Consider the following 21,389-nt stretch of genomic DNA (forward strand, 5'->3'; position numbering starts at 1 on the left):
AAAGGTTAGAAAGGGTACCGTATCCCTGGATAACATGTATGGATAGCGTACACATTCAAAATATATGTCTCAGGAGGCAGGCTCAGACGGTGTCAGGCACAGTATGGATTTGACGGCCCAGATTACACAGCGGAGGAGCAGGGAGAGGTAAAGATTGCAAATGCTGGGGCCCTGCCCAAGCAAGGGGGGCCCACTCGTGGGCGTCGGTACTGGCACTGGGCCCCTCATAGTACAGCGGTGTGTCTGACGGCGGGTGTGCACCACCACCGTCAGAGACACTTGATTGCACTATGAGGGACCCTGTGCCAGTGCCTGCGCCCAAGAGTCGGCCTACCCACCTGTCCAGGGCAACGGCACTCGCACGGTGTCGTGCGGTAGGTGGTGACCCCGGCCATGGGGGGGGAGGCAGCACAGTTAGGGAGTTTTAGAAAGTGGCATATGTTGATGTTGGACATTCAGCTGATGCAAAAGGCGAAATAGGTGAAGTACCAGGAAGAGGTGGACCAAAGCAAGCCATTTTTCTGTCACCCTATGTGTCATCAGGGGAAGGTGGGACAAAATCCTTGGAAACCCATGCGTGGTTCATTTTAATGAAGGTTAGATCATCCACATTTTGGGTTGACAGACGGGTCCTTTTTTCTGTCAGGATTGATCCAGCTGCACTGAAGACTCTTTCCGATAGCACACTTGCAGCTGGGCAAGCGAGCTCCTGTAAGGCATATTGGGCCAATTCAGGCCAGGTGTCCAGTTTAGCGGCCCAATAGTCAAAGGGGAATGACCTGTGTGGGAGAACATCGATATGGGAGGAAAAGAAGTTTGTAACCATAGTTGACAACTGCTGTCTCCTGTCACTTTCCATCGATGCAGTATTACCAGTTGTGTGAGCGGTATTTGAAAAATCAGTCCACAACATTGTCATGAAACCCCTGTCTCCAACGCCACTTCTGCTGTGTGCACCACGAACACCTCTGCCAAGCTGCCCCCGGCCCGTACGGCTCGTGTGAGAACCATCACCGCTGCTGTGTGCTTGGAATGCCTCAAGCAACCGATTTACCAGAGTTGCTTGTTTATTAGCCAATATTAGGTCAAGGTTCTCGTGTGGCATGATGTTTTGTAATTTGCCTTTATAGCGTGGATCCAGGATGCTGGCCAACCAGTAGTCGTCATCGTTCATCATTTTGGCAATGCGGGGGTCCCTTTTTAGGATCCGCAAGGCATAATCTGACATGTGGGCCAATGTTCCCGGTGTCAATGATGCACTGCGAGTGCTGGGTGGAGGAGCACTTTCTGGCAAATCCACATCCCTCCAGTCACGCACAAACCCTGTACCAGACCTTGCCACGCCAACATTTTCACTTGCCCCACGAGATGCATCCTCCTCCCCTAAGTAATCATCCCCATCATCATCCTCCTCCTCCTCTTCTTCCTCCACCTCGTCCAGGAGAGGTCCCTGAGCAGACAATGGCTGAATGTCATCAAGGATTCCCTCCTCCTCTTCCTCCTCATCAACATTGGCTGCAGACGCCTGCTCCTTAAGGTGCGTCAAAGTTTGCATGAGCAGACGCATAAGTGGGATGCTCATGCTTAGGATGGCGTCGTCTGCGCTTACCAGCCGTGTGCATTCCTCAAAACACTGAAGGACTTTACAAAGGTCTTTCAGCTTCGACCACTGCACACCTGTCAACTCCATGTCTGCTCTCAAAGTGCCTGGCCGTGTATCCTCCCACAAATGCATTATGGCCTGCCTCTGCTCGCACAGCCGCTCCACCATGTGCAGGGTGGAGTTCCACCTTGTTGCAATGTCGATAATGAGGCGGTGGTTGGGAAGGTGGAGCAATCGCTGCAGCTTCTGCATACGAACGGAGTGTACAGGCGACCGGCGGATGTGCGTGCACAGTCTTCGCACCTTCTGGAGCAGGGCTGTTAACTCCGGATAATTTTTGAGGAAGCACTGCACCACCAGGTTCAAGGTGTGAGCCAAGCAAGGTATGTGGCTGAGTTTTGAAAGGGCTATGGCTGCCACAAAATTACGGCCGTTATCACTAACTACCTTGCCTGCCTCAAGATGTACACTGCCCAGCCATGACTCAGTTTGTCGCTTCAAGTACTCGGCCAGCACCTCGGCGGTGTGTCTGTCGCCCAAACACATCATCTGCAACACAGCCTGCTGACGCTTTCCACTAGCTGCTCGATAGGGGGACACATCATGTGCAACAGTGGCAGCTGCAGATGGAGTGCTCGTACGACTGCGCTCTGTGGACGAGCTTTCGCTTCTGGAGGAGGAGGAGGAGGAGGGTCGAACGCCTACAGCCAACTGTTTCCTATACCGTGGGCTAGGCAGCACTGTCCCACCACCGCTGTCCCCTGTGGACCCTGCATCCACCACATTAACCCAGTGCGCAGTGATGGACACGTAACGGCCCTGGCCATGCCGACTGGACCATGCATCAGTTGTGAGGTGCACCTTTCCGCTCACTGACTGCTTGAGTGCATGGACAATGCGGTCTTTCACATGATGGTGGAGGGCTGGGATGGCTTTGCGAGAGAAGAAGTGGCGACTGGGTAGGTCATAGCGTGGTACTGCATAGGCCATGAGTTCGCGGAAAGCTGTGCTTTCCACCAACCGAAAGGGCATCATCTCAAACGAGATTAGTTTGGCAATGTGGGCGTTCAAACCCAGTGTACGCGGATGAGAGACTGAGTACTTTCTTGACCTACTCATAGTGTCTGGGAGGGTGAGCTGGACTTGAGAGCTGCATATGGTGGAAGTAGCGGTGGACAGGGTGGACTGAGAGAGGGTTGATGATGGTGATGGAGTTGGTGTTCTTTCTGATGGCCTAGAATCAGTCTTTCGTTGATATAACAGTGGGATTCCCTGACTGCTGTGGTCTTGCAACGACACCTCAACATTTGCTGCTGTGCTAACCGGTGGGCTTACAGTGGGGGAAACAATGTAGCGTTGCTGACTACCTTCGTTGTGATCAGTTGCACATGTGGCACTTGAGGTTTGGTGTTGTGTCCACGCTTGCAAGTGCATGCTGGTTAAATGTCTAAGCATGCAACTGGTATTCAAATTTTTCAGATTTTTCCCTCGGTTAAAGGTCTTTGCGCACTTCTGTCAGATAACCTTGGCCTGATCATGAGGATTTTGTTCAAAAAAGTGCCACACTGCACTCTTCCTACTTTGGCAGACATTTTGCGGCCTAGCACGCTGTGATCTTTTGACCCTCTGGACAAGCTGTCCAGCAACTCTTTTGATGTTTGGAACCTGTCTTTGGAGTGCTCCGGGCCTGCCAGATAACAGCTGTTGCGATGTCGATGTCTGCTGTGGATGCTCCTCATCTGAGCTATTGGAAGCAGCACCCTCTTCCCCCAATGGATGCCAATCTGGGTCAACAACTGGGTCATCCATCACCTCCTCTTCTATGTCATGTGCACCTTCCTCTGTGTCACCATGTATGGTGGTATAGTGTGCGGGAAGGGGCACCTGAGTCTCATCAGGGTCAGAATCTGTCTCTGTACACTGCGAGGACAATGTAGTGCTCTGAGTGAATGTACCAGCAGAATCATCCATCAGCGGCTGTGCATCAGTGCACTCCATGTCAGATTCATCTTGGCCTGGGTAATTCACCATTTCACTTGATAATCCAGGCATGGTATGTGAAAACAGCTCCATGGAGTAATCAGTAGTATGGCCTGCGTCATCCTTCAATCTTGGTTGGGGTGAAGGACACAAGGAAAGGTGTGGTTCATGAACATGAGCCTCCAATGACGACTCAGTGCTTTTACTTTTTACAACTGAAGAAGAGGAGGCGATAGAGCTGGAGGCTGAGTCAGCAATGTAAGACAAAACTTTTTCCTGATGCTCTGGCTTTAAAAGCGGATTGCCAACTCCTAGAAAACTAAGCGTTCGAGGCCTTATGTAGCCAGACGATGACGCAGGGTCAGCACCTCCTGCATTCGGTCCTATTTTGCTCTTGCCACTACCATCAGATCCAACACCATCATTACCAGCTGCCAACCCCCGCCCAATTCCACGGCCTCTTCCACCAGCCTTCCTCATTTTTGGTAGAAATGTAGACAAAATCCAACAAACTATATAGTAATGTAAAACAAGGTACAAGGTGTCTATAGGACAGGGGAGATTTTGAATTTCTGCACACACTTTTGGACACTGGACACTTTTGGATTGTGTGAGGCCCACTGATATCTGAGCGCTATGTGACAGGCTCGATGGCACAGCTGTGACAAAAGTGACGAGAGGATAAGGGAGATTTTGAATATCTGCACACACTTTTGCACAGTGGACACTTTTGGATTGTGTGAGGCCCACTGATATCTGAGCGCTATGTGACAGGCTCGATGGCACTGCTGTGACAAAAGTGACTAGAGGATAAGGGAGATTTTGAATATCTGCACACACTTTTGGACACTGGACACTTTTGGATTGTGTGAGGCCCACTGATATCTCAGCGCTATGTGACAGGCTCGATGGCACTGCTGTGACAAAAGTGACGAGAGGATAAGGGAGATATTGAATTTCTGCACACACTTGTGGACAGTGGACACTTTTGGATTGTGTGAGGCCCACTGATATCTGAGCGCTATGTGACAGGCTCGATGGCACTGCTGTGACAAAAGTGACTAGAGGATAAGGGAGATTTTGAATATCTGCACACACTTTTGGACACTGGACACTTTTGGATTGTGTGAGGCCCACTGATATCTGAGCGCTATGTGACAGGCTCGATGGCACTGCTGTGACAAAAGTGACTAGAGGATAAGGGAGATTTTGAATATCTGCACACACTTTTGGACACTGGACACTTTTGGATTGTGTGAGGCCCACTGATATCTCAGCGCTATGTGACAGGCTCGATGGCACTGCTGTGACAAAAGTGACTAGAGGATAAGGGAGATTTTGAATTTCTGCACACACTTGAGGACAGTGGACTCTTTTGGATTGTGTGAGGCCCACTGATATCTGAGCGCTATGTGACAGGCTCGATGGCACAGCTGTGACAAAAGTGACTAGAGGATAAGGGAGATTTTGAATTTCTGCACACACTTGTGGACAGTGGACACTTTTGGATTGTGTGAGGCCCACTGATATCTGAGCGCTATGTGACAGGCTCGATGGCACTGCTGTGACAAAAGTGACTAGAGGATAAGGGAGATTTTGAATTTCTGCACACACTTGTGGACAGTGGACACTTTTGGATTGTGTGAGGCCCACTGATATCTGAGCGCTATGTGACAGGCTCGATGGCACAGCTGTGACAAAAGTGACTAGAGGATAAGGGAGATTTTGAATCTCTGCACACACTTTTGGACACTGGACACTTTTGGATTGTGTGAGGCCCAATGAATATCTGAGCGCTATGTGACAGGCTCGATGGCACAGCTGTGACAAAAGTGACTAGAGGATACGGGAGATTGGATTGCTTTTAAAAAAGCAGTTTGCGGAGCAGTGGGTAAACAGCAATGCCAGCCTGTCAGGAAGCCTTAGAAGGCAGCCCAACAACCAACACCACTGATACACCAATATATAGCCTCCCCTTGCACTGCACACACAGTGACTGGTGTGTTGTGCAGGCCAAATTGCTAGCAGCAGAAGCAGTTTTTTTTTCTTCTCAGCAGGACAAAAAAAAAAATTGGGATTGCTTTTAAAAAAGCAGTTTGCGGAGCAGTGGGTAAACAGCAATGCCAGCCTGTCATGAAGCCTTAAAAGGCAGCCCAACAACCAACACCACTGATACACCACTATATAGCCTCCCCTTGCACTGCACACACAGTGACTGGTGTGTTGTGCAGGCCAACTCGGTAGCAGCAGAAGCAGTTTTTTTGTCTTCTTCCCTGCCTAACGCTCTCCCTACAGAATCAGCAGCAACCTCTCCCTATACTAAGATCGGCAGAAGTAAGATGGCGGTCGGCGTGCACGCCCTTTTATACCCCCTGTGACGCCCACCAAAGCAAGCCAATCACTTGCATGCCCTTCTGAAAGATGGTGGTGACCCCTGCCTATGTCATCACGTTGCCCACAGTGTCCGTGGATCCTGATTGGCTGAAAAAGAGCGCAAAACAAACTTTTGAAACGCGACTTTGGCGCGTAAGTCGCCGACCTCGTGGCCGACCTCATCCTAGGGTCGGGTTTCGTTTCATGAAACCCGACTTTGCCAAAAGTCGGCGACTTTTGAATTTTTTCGACCCGTTTCGCTCAACTCTAGTCATAGACATTAAAGAACACCCATATATGAGATATATAAAGAGGGAACAAGGATACAGTACCCAATAATGGGAGTGATAGATGAATATTATTGTCAATGACCAACATATAAAGAATTAATCACTTCACCTCCAGAAGAAACAGTGCGAAACGCGCGTCAGGGAAGCAGGGACGTCCAGGGATTCCGGGACGTCCAGCGATTCCCTCCAGCTAACATTCCAGGTATTTAACCATTTTTTGCTCACCCTATTTGCGGTCAGTGCCGCTTAGGAGTTATAACATTGGAAGGGACGGTTATAAGTGATTGATTCTTTATATGTCGGTCATTGACAATAATATTCATCTATCACTCCCATTATTGGTTATTGTATCCTTGTTCCCTCTTTATATATCTCATATATGGGTGTGCTTTAATGTCTATGACAGATTGCTGTGATGGGATTCCTCATGGACTTTTTTTAGTCCCTTTGGTCTTTGTCTGACACCTTTCTTTTGTACTCATGTGTTGTTTTTTATGTCAATAAAGATGTGATTTTATAATTTATACCATTGTGTGGTACCAGATTTCCTTACTATTTGGTGACCATAGTGTGATTATGTTCATCAACCCAAAACGCATCACCAGATTCTCATAGTGTCCCTAGAGCGTATTGAAATTTGTTGTCCACTCATCCCCCTCTTTTATGCAGACGAGATTATACGTCCCCTGAGGTCCATCTTAGATAACCAGTTGCCCCTACAATTTGATTAAAGATGTCTGGAATGTGAGGGAGCGGATAAAGATCACAGACAGTAATCATATTGAGTTCACAGAAAACCAGGCAAGGGCATAAACCCCATCTTTTTTCTTTACAAAAAGAACCCCACAACAGCAATGGAGGATAAGGATGGTCTTATATGACCTTTAGCCAGACTTTCCACGATGTAGTCCTTCATGGCCTGTCACTCTGGACTAGAGATATTATAGAGTCTGCTCTTGAGCAGCTTTGTATCAGGAACAAGATTAATGGTGAAATCATAAGGATGGTGGGGAGGCAATTCTTAGCACCCCTGCTCTGGGAACACATCCCCAAGCACAGACTGGGTATCCACCCTAGCAGACGGGGTACCCAAGCAGTGTTCTTGACAATACTCGCTCCATTTTACTACTTCCTAAGTCTGCCAATCTACTATAGGCTTGTCCAAATCGAGCCAAGGAATTTCCAGTACCACAGGCGAGGGCCGACCCTCTAACACATAACAGTTAACAACTCAGTGTTCATGACCCCCCCACCTGAAGCTGTAAGTTTCAGATGACTTGAGTAAAATGCCCCTGTCTCAAGGGGGCAGAGTCAATGGCGATTATAGGTTTGAGTCTGGACAGAGTGTGAGGCCTTGGACCTGGATCAAATTAAACCCTGACCCACTGCCCAGAAAAGCAGACACATCCACCTGAAACCCACCAAGATGGATTACAGTTGGTAGGTAAAATTGAGTCCTACCCAGAGAGGTGATGAGGCAGAGGGGGGGGCAGCCGGGGCAGTTGCCCCGGGCGCAGGCAGCAGGGGGGCGCAGTCGGGCCGCCCGGCCGCCTAATGCAGCGGTCGGCAGTGTCTCTCCCCTGGCGGCTGCGTTCTGCCGCTACCAGTTGTCATGATCTGACAGTTTTAAATTGCACTGGGTGAACTTTTTTTACTTTGGAAAGTTCCAAGGTGTCTTGACTGTCCCCGGTGGTGGTTAGCAGTATTGCACTTTAGGTTTTTGTGCACTTAATTATGGATCAGGTGTGACACCCTATAAAGGTGTGCTAGGGGTGTGCAATCACGGCCTGTGATATTGTGAGTTTGTGTTCACTCTGTTTTTGGAGAGCCTGGAGGAAGGATGGAGCTGGTGAGGAGTCCTGCGCAGCTTAGCCAGGGGGGACGTGTTGCAGCTATGGTGTCTGGACGAAGGGCTGGCATGGCGTGGTGGGGTCGCAGTGATGGAGTCAGCGGGAAGTGTCTGCATGGTCTGGTGGAGTGGCTACTATGGAGAGTGGCACTCACCATGTGGGACTTGGCCGCTGAGCTGGACTCAAGCATGCTTGACTTCGTGGCAGAAGCTGAACACTTCCTTGGGACTCTGGTACTAAGCAGCTGCAACTGGTGTTGGACTCTGCTCCAAGGCTGCACTAAGGTGGAGGATCCTGTTATGGTGATGGATCCAGGTGGAGGAGAAGATGCACTCAGGTGGAGGGCTCTGTTGCTAGGAGCGCACGCAACAGAGCAAAGCTAAGTGGTGTTTTCCCTGTATTGTCTCTTTCCTCATGTGTGTTATTAGTGCAGTGGTGGGATTAGTCTCCGCACCGACCCATTCCCTAGTGAGGGTTTAGGGTCAGGGTGAGCAAGGGCGTTAAGGTACGCGTGCGGCGACAGGTGTGGAGCCTGTTTAGGGAATGTCAGGAGTGCAGGGACACTGGCTCAGGGGAGCTTAGGAGGTCTCCATTTCCCCATTCCCTATCGCAGGGCCCACCATTGTTATAGTTTCCCAGGTTCCCCCTTTATTATTTGATTACACTGGTCAACAGCATTTTTGGTGCCAAAGATATTTCATCGAATTTAGGGTATTTTTGGGGTGCTGATTCTGAATATGTCATCAGTTTTGCCAGATTGGCTCAAGTTTTTGAGATTTTTGGTATCTTATTTATAGCACTTGTTGGTAAATGCGACGCATCATCTCATTAATTTCTTTGGATTAGTACTTGAACTGAGCAGTTCTCAATATAGTTTTGTGTTAATTAGTGTTCTAAAAGTTTGTTCATAGCTTGATTTTTGCACTAACTTTATGTTGTTGTCTGTTTTCCAGTGAAAAGCATGAACTCATCATGAAGAAGTTGTCTTAACGATCCAGACTCATTCTGTTACATTTGTGGTGAATATACACTGCCAAAACATAGAAGAAACATAACACACTTCGTAAAAAAAGTGTATTTTGCCTATTTTGGGGTTATGCTTGGGGACCAAGACAAGTTTTGGGCACCACACATAGTGTGCAAAGCATGTATCGAATTATTACGAAAATGGAGCAAAGGACAAAGAAAAAGCTTCAAATTTGGTGTTCCAATGGTGTGGAGAGAGCCAAAAAATCATCATGATGACTGTTATTTCTGTGCAGTGCAAGTGCAAGGATTCAATAAGCATAAGAAACGAAAATGGGAGTAACATGGAATCTGCAAGAAGGCCTGTCCCTCATTGTGAAGATGTGCCTGTACCTGTGTTTACCATAAATAACAGTCATCATGATGATTTTTTGGCTCTCTCCACACCATTGGAACACCAAATTTGAAGCTTTTTCTTTGTCCTTTGCTCCATTTTCGTAATAATTCGATACATGCTTTGCACACTATGTGTGGTGCCCAAAACTTGTCTTGGTCCCCAAGCATAACCCCAAAATAGGCAAAATACACTTTTTTTACGAAGTGTGTTATGTTTCTTCTATGTTTTGGCAGTGTATATTCACCACAAATGTAACAGAATGAGTCTGGATCGTTAAGACAACTTCTTCATGATGAGTTCATGCTTTTCACTGGAAAACAGACAACAACATAAAGTTAGTGCAAAAATCAAGCTATGAACAAACTTTTAGAACACTAATTAACACAAAACTATATTGAGAACTGCTCAGTTCAAGTACTAATCCAAAGAAATTAATGAGATGATGCGTCGCATTTACCAACAAGTGCTATAAATAAGATACCAAAAATCTCAAAAACTTGAGCCAATCTGGCAAAACTGATGACATATTCAGAATCAGCACCCCAAAAATACCCCAAATTCATTAAAATATTTTGGACACCAGAAAAAAAATTTTTTTTCGTTGACCTGTGTATTGTATGTATAACGTGTAATACCCAAATTTGCCAGGTGGAGGCGGCGTATCCACCTGCACGTTTTATTATTTAAATTCGCCCCACTGGAGGCGGTGTATCCAGGGTCACGTGTGTCACATGGGTTCGCCTTGCGGAAACATCTGCGTCCTGACACACGTGACCATGACACCAGTCCTGGGAGTCGGCGGTTCTCTGTGTCGGCTGTCAAGCTGACAGCCGACGCAGAGAAGGAGGCCGCGCCGACTCCCAGGCAGCAATTGTACTGGCGTCTATACAGACGGCAGTACAATTGAAGCTCTGACCACCGGGTCAGAGCGACGTCAGTAGAGTGATCAGGTCATGTGATCATGCTGCTGACGTCACTCCCCGGCGCCCAGAGAGAACGCTGGTGGTAAGTGTGCTCCATTCTGGAGATGAAGAACCACCGAAGATGGGAGATGGGGGGGTGTTCATGAGTGTGGAAGGGGGTTAATGAGTGGATATGGGGCTTAATGTGGGGAAGGGGGTTAATGTGGGGATGGGGGTTAATGAGTGGAGATGGGGGTTAATGTGTGGGGGTTAATGAGTGGAGATGGGGGTTAATGAGTGGGGGGTTAATGGGTGGAAATGGGGGTTAATGTGGGGATGGGGGTTAATGAGTGGGGGGTTAATGAGTGGAGATGGGGGTTAATGTGTGGGGGTTATTGAGTGGAGATGGGGGTTAATGAGTGGAGATGGGATTAATGTGGGGATGGGGGTTAATGTGTGGGCATGGGGGTTAATGAGTGGGGGGTTAATGTGTGGAGATGGGGGATAAAGTGTGGAGATGGGATTAATGTGGGGATGGGGGTTAATGTGGGGGGTTAAAGAGTGGAGATGGGGGTTAATGTAGGGATGGGGGTTAATGATTGGGGGGTTAATGAGTGGAGATGGGGTTAATGAGTGTGGGGGTTAATGAGTGGAGATGGGGGTTGGATGGGGGTTAATGAGTGGGGGGGTTAATGAGTTGGGGGGTTAATGAGTGGAGATGGGGGATTAATGAGTGGAGATGGGGGTTAATGTGTGGAGGGGTTAATGAGTGGGGATGGGGGTTAGTGTGTGGGGGGATTTGGAGTGGGGGTACATAATGTGTGGGGAGATTTGGAGTGGGGGTACATCATGTGTGGGGGGATTTGGGAGTAGGGATGAGGGGTTATTGAGTGGGGATGGGGGGTACTTAATGTGTGTGGGGGATTAGGGATGGGGGATTTGGAGTGGGGATGGTATTTAATGTGTGTGGGGAGATTTGAGGACACAAAATGAGTATGAGGAAACAGTATGGGGGATGGGTGCAGACAGTAAGGGGTGCGAACGGGTAAATGTATGTGGACACAGTATGGGGAGTCGGGGATATGTGTGAGCAGACAGTATAGAGAGTGAGGAGATAAATATATGAGGAGACAGTATGAGGAAGGAGGGGAATTGTGTGAGGCCGCAGTATATTGCAGATATTTTTATTTGGGAGCATTATAATGACACTTCTATCTTTAAGGGCATCGTGTGGAGATTTGCTGCAGAAGACCGGAGAAGATGGAAGTCTGCAGAGATGGCTGTGGATGAGAAAACTCATCATGGGTTCTGGACAAGAAGAAGAAAAGGAGAACGACTGCAGAGACGACGTCATCTATAAGGTACATGTTATTTGTGACACTGACTAATTCTCATGTTTTTATTTGCTAGGAGCATTAAAGGGGTTGTCCAGGTTTTTGCTGAGTCTGCAGACATTCTATGTGACTCCAGACTTCTGAATTCTCACAGTGCTCACTGAACGCTGTCAGGATTCTCTCGTGCCGGTAATTTACATACATACGGTAACATGCTGACTAGACATGTGTGGCCTCACTCAATGAAAATGAACGGAGCGAGGCCGGGCACGTCTAGTCGGAATGTGGCCAGAAGTATATAAATCACATACTTGTGCTGACATGACTGTATATCGGCAAGGGAGAATCCTAAAAGTGTGCAGTGCATTCGTTGTGAGAATTCAGAAGCTGCAATGTCAGGATTCAGCCAGATGTAAACAACCATGTGTAAATCTTCCACCTCCAGACTGAGCTGCCACAGTTGCCCTGTCAGGGCAGCGATTGGATCCATAAAGGGTCAGAAAAAATGGTTACGGTCAGAGCAAATGTCACAACGCAGCTGTCAGGTGACGCAGGACCAGGGTCTCCTTCCCTGTCCCTGACACTAAGGGGTGCACTAGCTCGCCCTACTCCCCAGGATACTTCTGAAAGTGAAGATGCCGGAGCCTCCACCCTTGTCTCCTGAGTTAGCCCTCCGTCTGTTCTCTTCCCCCCACCCAGGGAAGAGGGGCGCTACTGTGTACCATAGTACACCAACGTGACAAACAAGTCAACACAAACAAGGGTTAACAGAAAACTCCAGGCATACAAAATATTCACTCACATATAGCAGAGGAATGCATAGTGGCATGGAGGTAGGGGAATAAACCAAAATAGAGGATAGGGATTTACCATGCATACAAACCAAGCAACACTCACAGATAATGTAATGATACTGCAGTGCAGTATAGCACAACCTCCACCAGGGGGAGCTGGTGAGGGAGGAGAGGCTGCACTTACAGCATAGCACTACAGTGCGGCAGCACTTTAGCCACTAGGAAGCGAGAGAGTGGTCAGACAAGCCGGGTCAGCAACAGTCAGGAAATGCAGCACCAGAGGGAAACACAATACACGTGGTCAAGTACAAGCCAGAGAAGTCAGAACCAGCTGGTAGCAGAGATATCAGAGACATAAGACAGTAAGACAGGTCAGAGGGTAGGCCAGGTCACATCCCAAGAAGTCAAAGCACAGGGAACAGACACTAAGTCAAGCGGGAAAGCAGGAGTAAATGGGCAGAGGACAAACCAGGGTGTAACGGGGTCAGCTGCTCAAGCCTGGGGGCAAGAACTATAATTGAAGTTACCTGGCAGCCATAGCGGACAGAGATAGCAACACAGATCCCAAAACGAGGCAGAGAAAGTTAACCCTAGCATGACCAGACCAGGGAGAGAATAAAAAGAAACAAGTCCCGGCCTGGATCATGACAGAACTCCTCCAACTCTCCTCATAAGAACTCCTGTCCCTCCATTAGCCATGCAGCAAATGCTTGATCTGACAATAATTTGTAAGAGAGCCCACATTATAAAAGGAGCTAACCAAACCCATCTGTGTGCACAGGGATTTCCAACATGGCCGATTAACCCTTGTTCTGCCAGAAGAAATAAACACATTTAAAATGAAGGTGAAGTGCTTCTTCTCAGCGCTGGAGTAGGAGCCACCAGACGCTGTCGTCTTCTGGCTCCATACTGTCATGGTTGCCCCGTGACATCTTGTTGTTCCATTGCTCAAATGGAGTTTTCTCAATAGCTTTACCTCATAGTCTGTTTTGAAGCTGTCAGGATTGCTTCTCCCCAACATGTAGTAAGCAAATCTGCATCAAATAGCATATGTCTTCCACTTTCACAAAGTGTCCAGTACATCCTCTTTGCGCCATCATTTTGTTCAGGGTTGCATGGTACAGTGGTCTGAAACACGATTACATTTTTCCTTAAAACACTTTGCCTCTCATTACTTGTATATTCAGTTACATTATCTGCATGCAGAATTTTTGGCATTCTCCCAAACTTGTTATATACTTCAGTGAGATATATTTTAAGTTTCTCTGGAACTTCATCTTTGCTGTGAAGTAGGTAGACAACTGTGTACCATATTTTTCGGATTATAAGACGCACTTTTGTTCCCCCAAATTTTGGGGGAAAGTGGGGGGGGTGTCTTATAATCTGAATCTCTGTGCTGTAGAGGAGGGGGGGCCGCTCTGGCATGGTGTCAGGGGACTGGGGTGGGCTTGCTGAGGGCTGCAGAGACAGCAGTGGTCATGTGCTCCCGCTCATTAGGCTCATGTAATATTCACTGCACCCGCTGTCCATCACCTCGGTGCTGAAGCCATGCTGAGTTGGTAGACAGGGGAGCCGTGCATATTGCATGTGCCTGCACTCTCCCCCCACCCATCACTATATTCACCTTTGGATGACTGCTCTGTGCTCCCAGCTCTCCTGTGGCTCTTCCTGTGTCTGTGCTGACATCCTTCTCCTGCGAGGGCGCGCGGCAGGAGCTGCTCATTCAGGCACTTCATTGTAGCTTCAGGACCTTCTGTCACATGACCAATAGGACCTGCGGTCACGTGACTCCCAGTTTGCACTGCGGTCACGTGATGGAAGGCCCTGAAGCTACAATGAAGTGCCTGAATGAGCAACTGCTGCCGCACGCCCTCGCAGGAGGAGGATGTCAGCATAGACACAGGAAGAGCCACAGGGGAGCTGGGAGCACACAGCAATCATCGGAAGGTGAGTTAAGTGTTTGTTATTTTATCATGTGCTTGCCAGCAGGGGGGATAGGGACGGAAGGGCCATGTGCATTCCAGCAGGGGGGAATATAGGGAAGGGGGGCCCGTGTGTATGCCAGCAGGGGGGAATATAGGGACGGAGGGGTGTTGTGAGTTCATTTTTCCCTTCACCATTGAGGTCTGATGAACTCCCTCCTCTGGTGAAGGAAGGTAGTGAGGCTGATTACCAAACACATGGGCAGCTAGATGATGACTGGGTGGCTGGAATTGAGGACTGGATATAAGGCTGCCGACGCCCTTCTTCCTGGCTGGTGATTTTCCTGCTGGATTCTTGGAGACCAGTCTGATTCCTGCATCTCAAAGCTGTTTTTCTGCTCTGCTTTGTACTCTTCAGTTTTGTTTTTGTTTTGCCTTGTTTTTTGGGAGTTCTGCCATCCCCGGCCGGGGGTGAGCTGAACTCCATTTTTGTCTCTGTTCTGTTGATATTTTGCTCTGTCTTCAGAATATATCTGAGTGCTGATATAGTCTTTTGAAGCCTAGCGACTAGAGTTGAGCGAAACGGGTCGAAAAATTTCAAAAGTCGCCGACTTTTGGCAAAGTCGGGTTTCATGAAACGAAACCCGACCCTAGGATGAGGTCGGCCACGAGGTCGGCGACTTACACGCCAAAGTCGCGTTTCAAAAGTTTGTTTTGCGCTCTTTTTCAGCCAATCAGGATCCACGGACACTGTGGGCAACGTGATGACATAGGCAGGGGTCACCACCATCTTTCAGAAGGGCATGCAAGTGATTGGCTTGCTTTGGTGGGCGTCACAGGGGGTATAAAAGGGCGTGCACGCCGACCGCCATCTTACTTCTGCCGATCTCAGTATAGGGAGAGGTTGCTGCTGATTCTGTAGGGAGAGCGTTAGGCAGGGAAGAAGACAAAAAAACTGCTTCTGCTGCTAGCGATTTGGCCTGCACAACACACCAGTCACTGTGTGTGCAGTGCAAGGGGAGGCTATATAGTGGTGTATCAGTGGTGTTGGTTGTTGGGCTGCCTTCTAAGGCTTCCTGACATTCCTGCATTGCTGTTTACCCACTGCTCCGCAAACTGCTTTTTTAAAAGCAATCCCAACTTTTTTTTTTTGTCCTGCTGAGAAGAAAAAAAAACCGCTTCTGCTGCTAGCAATTTGGCCTGCACAACACACCAGTCACTGTGTGTGCAGTGCAAGGGGAGGCTATATTGTGGTGTATCAGTGGTGTTGGTTGTTGTGCTGCCTTTTAAGGCTTCCTGACAGGCTGGCATTGCTGTTTACCCACTGCTCTGCAAACTGCTTTTTTAAAAGCAATCCAATCTCCCTTATCCTCTAGTCACTTTTGTCACAGCTGTGCCATCGAGCTTGTGACATAGCGTTCAGATATCAGTGGGCCTCACACAATCCACAAGTGTCCAGTGTCCAAAAGTGTGTGCAGAGATTCAAAATCTCCCTTATCCTCTAGTCACTTTGGTCACAGCTGTGCCATCGAGCCTGTCACATAGCGCTCAGATATTTATTGGGCCTCACACAATCCAAAAGTGTCCAGTGTCCAAAAGTGTGTGCAGAGATTCAAAATCTCCCTTATCCTCTAGTCACTTTGGTCACAGCTGTGCCATCGAGCCTGTCACATAGCGCTCAGATATTCATTGGGCCTCACACAATCCAAAAGTGTCCAGTGTCCAAAAGTGTGCGCAGAGATTCAAAATCTCCATTATCCTCTCGTCACTTTTGTCACAGGCAGCTGTGCCATCGAGCCTGTCACATAGCGCTCAGATATCAGTGGGCCTCACACAATCCACAAGTGTCCAGTGTCCAAAAGTGTGCGCAGAGATTCAAAATCTCCATTATCCTCTCGTCACTTTTGTCACAGGCAGCTGTGCCATCGAGCCTGTCACATAGCGCTCAGATATCAGTGGGCCTCACACAATCCACAAGTGTCCAGTGTCCAAAAGTGTGCGCAGAGATTCAAAATCTCCATTATCCTCTCGTCACTTTTGTCACAGGCAGCTGTGCCATCGAGCCTGTCACATAGCGCTCAGATATCAGTGGGCCTCACACAATCCACAAGTGTCCAGTGTCCAAAAGTGTGCGCAGAGATTCAAAATCTCCATTATCCTCTCGTCACTTTTGTCACAGGCAGCTGTGCCATCGAGCCTGTCACATAGCGCTCAGATATCAGTGGGCCTCACACAATCCACAAGTGTCCAGTGTCCAAAAGTGTGCGCAGAGATTCAAAATCTCCATTATCCTCTCGTCACTTTTGTCACAGGCAGCTGTGCCATCGAGCCTGTCACATAGCGCTCAGATATCAGTGGGCCTCACACAATCCACAAGTGTCCAGTGTCCAAAAGTGTGCGCAGAGATTCAAAATCTCCATTATCCTCTCGTCACTTTTGTCACAGGCAGCTGTGCCATCGAGCCTGTCACATAGCGCTCAGATATCAGTGGGCCTCACACAATCCACAAGTGTCCAGTGTCCAAAAGTGTGCGCAGAGATTCAAAATCTCCATTATCCTCTCGTCACTTTTGTCACAGGCAGCTGTGCCATCGAGCCTGTCACATAGCGCTCAGATATCAGTGGGCCTCACACAATCCACAAGTGTCCAGTGTCCAAAAGTGTGCGCAGAGATTCAAAATCTCCCTTATCCTCACGTCACTTTGGTCACAGCTGTGCCATCGAGCCTGTCACATAGCGCTCAGATATCAGTGGGCCTCACACAATCCAAAAGTGTCCACTGTCCACAAGTGTGTGCAGAAATTCTAAATCTCCCCTGTCCTATAGACACCTTGTACCTTGTTTTACATTACTATATAGTTTGTTGGATTTTGTCTACATTTCTACCAAAAATGAGGAAGGCTGGTGGAAGAGGCCGTGGAATTGGGCGGGGGTTGGCAGCTGGTAATGATGGTGTTGGTGGTGGATCTGATGGTAGTGGCAAGAGCAAAATAGGACCGAATGCAGGAGTTGCTGACCCTGCGTCATCGTCTGGCTACATAAGGCATCGAATGCTTAGTTTTCTAGGAGTTGGCAAACCGCTTTTAAAGTCAGAGCATCAGGAAAAAGTTTTGTCTTACATTGCTGACTCAGCCTCCAGCTCTATCGCCTCCTCTTCTTCAGTTGTAAAAAGTAAAAGCACTGAGTCGTCATTGGAGGCTCATGTTCATGAACCACACCTTTCCTTGTGTCCTTCACCCCAACCAAGATTGAAGGATGACGCAGGCCATACTACTGATTACTCCATGGAGCTGTTTTCACATACCATGCCTGGATTATCAAGTGAAATGGTGAATTACCCAGGCCAAGATGAATCTGACATGGAGTGCACTGATGCACAGCCGCTGATGGATGATTCTGCTGGTACATTCACTCAGAGCACTACATTGTCCTCGCAGTGTACAGAGCCAGATTCTGACCCTGATGAGACTCAGGTGCCCCTTCCCGCACACTATACCACCATACACGGTGACACAGAGGAAGGTGCACATGACATAGAAGAGGAGGTGATGGATGACCCAGTTGTTGACCCAGATTGGCATCCATTGGGGGAAGAGGGTGCTGCTTCCAATAGCTCAGATGAGGAGCATCCACAGCAGACATCGACATCGCAACAGCTGTTATCTGGCAGGCCCGGAGCACTCCAAAGACAGGTTCCAAACATCAAAAGAGTTGCTGGACAGCTTGTCCAGAGGGTCAAAAGATCACAGCGTGCTAGGCCGCAAAATGTCTGCCAAAGTAGGAAGAGTGCAGTGTGGCACTTTTTTGAACAAAATCCTCATGATCAGGCCAAGGTTATCTGTAAGAAGTGCGCAAAGACCTTTAGCCGAGGGAAAAATCTGAAAAATTTGAATACCAGTTGCATGCTTAGACATTTAACCAGCATGCACTTGCAAGCGTGGACACAACACCAAACCTCAAGTGCCACATGTGCAACTGATCACAACGAAGGTAGTCAGCAACGCTACATTGTTTCCCCCACTGTAAGCCCACCGGTTAGCACAGCAGCAAATGTTGAGGTGTCGTTGCAAGACCACAGCAGTCAGGGAATCCCACTGTTAAATCAACGAAAGACTGATTCTAGGCCATCAGAAAGAACACCAACTCCATCACCATCATCAACCCTCTCTCAGTCCGCCCTGTCCACCGCTACTTCCACCATATGCAGCTCTCAAGTCCAGCTCACCCTCCCAGACACTATGAGTAGGTCAAGAAAGTACTCAGTCTCTCATCCGCGTACACTGGGTTTGAACGCCCACATTGCCAAACTAATCTCGTTTGAGATGATGCCCTTTCGGTTGGTGGAAAGCACAGCTTTCCGCGAACTCATGGCCTATGCAGTACCACGCTATGACCTACCCAGTCGCCACTTCTTCTCTCGCAAAGCCATCCCAGCCCTCCACCATCATGTGAAAGACCGCATTGTCCATGCACTCAAGCAGTCAGTGAGCGGAAAGGTGCACCTCACAACTGATGCATGGTCCAGTCGGCATGGCCAGGGCCGTTACGTGTCCATCACTGCGCACTGGGTTAATGTGGTGGATGCAGGGTCCACAGGGGACAGCGGTGGTGGGACAGTGCTGCCTAGCCCACGGTATAGGAAACAGTTGGCTGTAGGCGTTCGACCCTCCTCCTCCTCCTCCTCCTCCAGAAGCGAAAGCTCGTCCACAGAGCGCAGTCGTACGAGCACTCCATCTGCAGCTGCCACTGTTGCACACGATGTGTCCCCCTATCGAGCAGCTAGTGGAAAGCGTCAGCAGGCTGTGTTGCAGATGATGTGTTTGGGCAACAGACACACCGCCGAGGTGCTGGCCGAGTACTTGAAGCGACAAACTGAGTCATGGCTGGGCAGTGTACATCTTGAGGCAGGCAAGGTAGTTAGTGATAACGGCCGTAATTTTGTGGCAGCCATAGCCCTTTCAAAACTCAGCCACATACCTTGCTTGGCTCACACCTTGAACCTGGTGGTGCAGTGCTTCCTCAAAAATTATCCGGAGTTAACAGCCCTGCTCCAGAAGGTGCGAAGACTGTGCGCGCACATCCGCCGGTCGCCTGTACACTCCGTTCGTATGCAGAAGCTGCAGCGATTGCTCCACCTTCCCAACCACCGCCTCATTATCGACATTGCAACAAGGTGGAACTCCACCCTGCACATGGTGGAGCGGCTGTGCGAGCAGAGGCAGGCCATAATGCATTTGTGGGAGGATACACGGCCAGGGACTTTGAGAGCAGACATGGAGTTGACAGGCGTGCAGTGGTCGAAGCTGAAAGACCTTTGTAAAGTCCTTCAGTGTTTTGAGGAATGCACACGGCTGGTAAGCGCAGACGACGCCATCCTAAGCATGAGCATCCCACTTATGCGTCTGCTCATGCAAACTTTGACGCACCTTAAGGAGCAGGCGTCTGCAGCCAATGTTGATGAGGAGGAAGAGGTGGAGGGAATCCTTGATGACATTCAGCCATTGTCTGCTCAGGGACCTCTCCTGGACGAGGTGGAGGAAGAAGAGGAGGAGGATGATGGGGATGATTACTTAGGGGAGGAGGATGCATCTCGTGGGGGAAGTGAAAATGTTGGTGTGGCAAGGTCTGGTACAGGGTTTGTGCGTGACTGGAGGGATGTGGATTTGCCAGAAAGTGCTCCTCCACCCAGCACTCGCAGTGCATCATTGACACCGGGAACATTGGCCCACATGTCAGATTATGCCTTGCGGATCCTAAAAAGGGACCCCCGCATTGCCAAAATGATGAACGATGACGACTACTGGTTGGCCTGCATCCTGGATACACGCTATAAAGGCAAATTACAAAACATCATGCCACAGGAGAACCTTGACCTAAAATTGGCTAATAAACAAGCAACTCTGGTAAATCGGTTGCTTGAGGCATTCCCAGCACACAGCAGCAGTGATGGTTCTCACACGAGCCGTACGGGCCGGGGGCAGCTTGGCAGAGGTGTTCGTGGTGCACACAGCAGAAGTGGCGTTGGAGACAGGGGTTTCATGACAATGTTGTGGACTGATTTTTCAAATGCCGCTCACACAACTGGTAATACTGCATCGATGGAAAGTGACAGGAGACAGCAGTTGTCAACTATGGTTACAAACTACTTTTCCTCCCATATCGATGTTCTCCCACACAGGTCATTCCCCTTTGACTATTGGGCCGCTAAACTGGACACCTGGCCTGAATTGGCCCAATATGCCTTACAGGAGCTCGCTTGCCCAGCTGCAAGTGTGCTATCGGAAAGAGTCTTCATTGCAGCTGGATCAATCCTGACAGAAAAAAGGACCCGTCTGTCAACCCAAAATGTGGATGATCTAACCTTCATTAAAATGAACCACGCATGGGTTTCCAAGGATTTTGTCCCACCTTCCCCTGATGACACATAGGGTGACAGAAAAATGGCTTGCTTTGGTCCAACTCTTCCTGGTACTTCACTTATTTCGCCTTTTGCATCAGCTGAATGTCCAACATCAACATATGCCACTTTCTAAAACTCCCTAACTGTGCTGCCTCCCCCCCCATGGCCGGGGTCACCACCTACCGCACGACACCGTGCGAGTGCCGTTGCCCTGGACAGGTGGGTAGGCCGACTCTTGGGCGCGGGCACTGGCACAGGGTCCCTCATAGTGCAATCAAGTGTCTCTGACGGTGGTGGTGCACACCCGCCGTCAGACACACCGCTGTACTATGAGGGGCCCAGTGCCAGTACCGACGCCCACGAGTGGGCCCCCCTTGCTTGGGCAGGGCCCCAGCATTTGCAATCTTTACCTCTCCCTGCTCCTCCGCTGTGTAATCTGGGCCGTCAAATCTATACTGGGCCTAACACTGTCTGAGCCTGCCTCCTGAGACATATATTTTGAATGTGTACGCTATCCATACATGTTATCCAGGGATACGGTACCCTTTCTAACCTTTGTGCAATCACGTGCAATCCATA

The sequence above is a fragment of the Dendrobates tinctorius genome, unplaced genomic scaffold (assembly GCF_039654945.1).
Source record: "Dendrobates tinctorius isolate UK_male_01 unplaced genomic scaffold, ASM3965494v1 ptg000102l, whole genome shotgun sequence".
Classification (NCBI taxonomy): domain Eukaryota; kingdom Metazoa; phylum Chordata; class Amphibia; order Anura; family Dendrobatidae; genus Dendrobates; species Dendrobates tinctorius.